Genomic DNA, 4,721 nt, shown 5'->3' with positions numbered 1-4,721 from the left:
ACATATACTTTTTTCCTATATTTAATGAAATTTTCTTTGTGTATATATATTTGTAATGCGCCAATTGGTTACTTTCATTATTTTTCATTAATACGCACGTGCCTCAAGAAAAAATATTTGCTAATTTAAAAAGGGGTTTTTATACATGTGACTTTTTTCAAAACTTACAACTAAAATGTTGAAAGTTTTTATTAAATCTGTTGTAGTACATGTCAAATAAAATATTTCTGGAAGTCAAATCTTAGAATTGCAAAAAAACAACAGATGAGAAATTTTTAAAATTGAAAAGTTGTCTGTGTACATCGCCACACGTAGGAAAAAGTGTGTTTTTATATGTTTGGATACAAAAATAGGATGTTTGAGACAAAAAAATTGAACACAATATGTGTGGGTACAAGAATATTGTGTTTGAAAACAATTATATTATGTTTGCAATCGATATGTTAATATGTTACAACATAATATGTTTACGTGAATAAATTGTTTAATACAAAAAAATTTTGCACAGAAGCATATAATTCTTACAGCGAAAGTCCAAACACGATATTTTTGGGAAAGTTACACTAACAATAGAAATAATACATAGCGCGATAAAATATAATTTTACGACATTTAAAACATACATTTTATGTTTTCAGTAAAATTAAACTTAATACCCAGTTTTTCAACCAACTCGAATAAGTCAACCTACTCGAATAATGTCACCAATACTTTTTGTTTAATTGTTTAATTGGCACAGAAAACTATTATTTTTCATTTCGAAGACAATAAGCTAAAACATGCATTATTCCCCTATTTTTATTACACACAAAAAAATTTCACGAACATTTTTCCAATTAAAATTTTAATTGAGTTTTAAAAAATATTCAATTAAAAATTTAATTGATTCAACAAATTTTTTAATTGAAACAAAAATCAATCACAAAAATAATAGTATTAATTAATTTTTTAATTGGATCAATTAACTTTTTAATTTACCTTCAATTAATTTTTTAATTGATACCATCATTTCTGTGATTGAAGACATTTCAATTAAAAATTAATTGGATCAATTAACTTCGTGATTGAATCAGAAAAATTTTTTTTATGTGTATTAGCATCGTCTTTGCATCTAACCTGGTAATTACGTACGAAATCTAGAAGTGATTGGAAAAATAGTATGTGTGAATATAAACAAATATAAATTTGCAAATTTGGAGTAAACATATATATGTTGTGATATAAGACTTCGCCAAAAATTTGATATGCTTAAGTGAAAATATTATTTAATTTGAATATTAAAATGAGTATTCGGAGACAATACTCATTCGGAACCAAGAGAAAAGACATTTGAGAGAATACTCATTCGGAACCAAGAGAAAAGACATTTGAAAAAAAAGAGCATGAGTTTTGTTTACATTTTCGCATTATGGGCACATTTTTTTTGTCAAAACAAATCGACAAAATATTCAAACAAAGGAAATTAAAAAACAAAAAAAAAAAAAAACAAGTATATACAGCAGTAAGTTCGGCCGGGCCGAATCTTAAATACCCACCACCATGAACCAAATATTAGGGTTTCCTTTGAAATTTCAGGAGGGCTTGAGGACTTGAGGACACTTCCCGAAGATAAATTTAAAGATTTCACCTATGAGGACTATATAAGATTCTGGATTTATAAGAACCATTTTTGTTTGAGTTTTAGAGGAATCATTAACATCTCTTGTAGGTGTGCAACAAAATTATAAAATAACGTCTTGATTTGAAATCTTAAATCTGTAGAAGTAAAATCTGGAAATTTTACATTGAGTTTCAAGCCATTTTCATGATCAGTGCGCCTTCTACACCCTCAAGAAGTGAAGTCGGTCTATATGGAGGCATTACCAAATGGACCGATAAAAACTAAATCCGATACACGTTTTTGTGAACCTAAAATACCAGAATATTTACAATTTCAGGCAAATCAGATAAAATCTACGGTTTCTAGAAACCCAAGGAGTTTAATCGGGAGATCGTTTTTATGGGGGTTATACTAAAATATGGACCGATACTCGCCGTTTTCGGCACACCTCTTTATGACCCGAAAATACCTCTAGATTTCCAATTTCAGGCAAATAGGATAAAAACTTCGGATTCTAGAAGCCCAAGAAGTAAAATCGGGAAATCGGTCTATATGGGGGCTATACCAAAATATGGACCGATACTCACCATTTTCGGCACACCTCTTTATGGTCCTAAAATACCTCTAGATTTCCAATTTCAGACAAATTGGATAAAGACTACGGTTTCCATAAGCCCAAATCGGGAGGTCGTTTTATATTGGGACCATACCAAAACATGGACCGATACTCACAATTTTTGGCAGACGTATTTGTGGTCCTACAATACCTCTAGATTTCCAATTTCAGGTAAATTGAATAAAAACTGCGGTTTCTATAAGCCCAAGAAGTAAAATCGGGAGATCGGTCTATATGGGGGCTATACCAAAATATGGACCGATACGCACAATTTTTGGCGCACGTATTTGTGGTCCTACAATACCTCTAGATTTCCAATTTCAGGTAAATTGAATAAAAACTGCGATTTCTATAAGCCCAAGAAGTAAAATCGGAGGATCGGTCTATATGAGGGCTATACCAAAACATGGACCGATACTCACCATTTTTGGCACACCTCTTTATGGTCATAAAATACCTCTAGATTTAAAATTTCAGGCAAATTGGATAAAAACTACGATTTCTATAAGCCCAAGACCCCAAATCGGGAGGTCGGTTTATATGGGGACTATATCAAAACCTGGACCGATATAGCCCATCTTCGAACTTGACCTGCCTGCAGACAAAAGACGAGTTTGTGCAAAATTTCAGCACGATTGCTTCATTATTGAAGACTGTAGCGTGATTACAACAGACAGACAGCCAGACAGACAGCCAGACAGACAGACAGACAGACAGACAGACGGACATCGAATTTCTCCCTGATCAAGAATATATATACTTTATATAGTCGGAAATCAATATTTCTATGTGTTACAAACGGAATGACAAACTTATTATACCCCCGTCACCATTCTATGGTGGTGGGTATAAAAACAGTGGAAAATATAAAAATTACAAAGGGATCTTCATAAAAACTAACGAAAGGGAACTATATACTGAAAAAAAGCATGCCCGGTTCCAAAGATTTTGTCTCTACTTTAACAATTTTGGTATTGATTCCGAGCCAAAGAAGCGGAGAATTCAAGTAAGGATACTTTTAATACTCAATTCTCTTTTAAATTCGGGTTTTTTTGTACTTGACTCTACGAAGCAAATTTTAATTTTTCGCTTTTCAGCTTTTTTTTCATATGCTATCAAAGTGCGTTAAAAACAAGACTTCCAGTAGAAATTACGCTATGTTTCAAGTAAAAAATGTATTTAAAATAAAGTGTAAAAAAACATGTCTTATTTTTGAACGATGTTTTGCTTTGTAGTCAAGATGCAACAATGCAACAAATTTCAGACAATTTCATTAATTTTAAAGAATTTTTCTGAATTATTAAAGTCAAGTTGACCTTAATCCAAAAATTGTTTCTTTCATGTTATGATACCCATTTTTAAGTTAAATCACTTAATTATAAGGACAACACGACTTCATTGATAAGTTTATCGACTTTTGAACAAGAAAAAAACTTTATATTAGAGAAATGCGTCTTCTACGCTAAGCAAAATTTGTATTCTTATTTTAAGGATATGAAGTCTTTGGCCCCACGACAATATTTTTTTCAGTGTACTCTTTTTAGAGTTGTGACAGTAAAATGAAAACAAGGGGAAACAGTGAAAAATTAAACAGTAAGATCTATAAAAACAAAGTTTAGTTCCTCTTTATTAATAAGTAGTCCAAGAGGAGTTGATGGATACTTTCGAAAATAAAACCGGACATTGAGTTCGAGTTTTGCCGCTAAAATTATTTATCATTTTGGCGACAAAACTCGAATCGGTAAAACCAGAATAGCATTATAACTCTTTTCGGCAAATTGTATTATAACTTGGTGGGGAATGATCCAAAGCACCAATTGAATAAGTTTATTTTCTTTAAAATAAATTATTAAAGAAAAGTAAAAGGGTAAACATGGCCATTTTAACGCGATAATGCCAACTTTATACCGGCCTTAAAAGTGAAATTAAGTACAAAATTATTCGTTAATAAAAATTCATATTTATTTAAAATTCATATAAATTAATGGTGTTACATGCTAGCAAACAATTGTTCACATCTAAATAAATGTATGTGTTGGTGGTGAAATTATTGTTTAGAATTTAAATATAATGTGCTTTTGAATGGTTATCGTTAACTTTACGATTCGATGGAAAAGTATTTATATATGTATATACTCGACTTCACGTTCTTCTTTTGTAAGAGTTTTTGAATTTCTTCGTTAATTTCAAACTTGATACAAAAACCTTTTTTTGTTACAAAAATTTTATTTTTGCAATAAAAAAAATAATATTTGATTTGAACTCAGTCCATTTCGTTTATATCAAGCACTGTTCTTTTCTGACTTTAAGTCTTTTATAAGACACACTTTGCAAAAAATTTTATATAGTAGTATGTAATGTTGAACACTTTTAGGGATCTTCCGAACGTATGGGGAATATATGTAAAAAAAATTGGTGTTCGGTCGAAGCAGGGATAGAACCCAGGACCCTTGGCATGCAAGGCGGACGTACCAACCACTGATCCACGTCGTCAACAAATGTATG

Source organism: Haematobia irritans, chromosome 4 (genome assembly GCF_050003625.1).
Source record: "Haematobia irritans isolate KBUSLIRL chromosome 4, ASM5000362v1, whole genome shotgun sequence".
NCBI lineage: Eukaryota > Metazoa > Arthropoda > Insecta > Diptera > Muscidae > Haematobia > Haematobia irritans.
The sequence above is the reverse complement of the archived record's forward strand: the minus strand, read 5'-3'. Positions refer to the sequence as shown.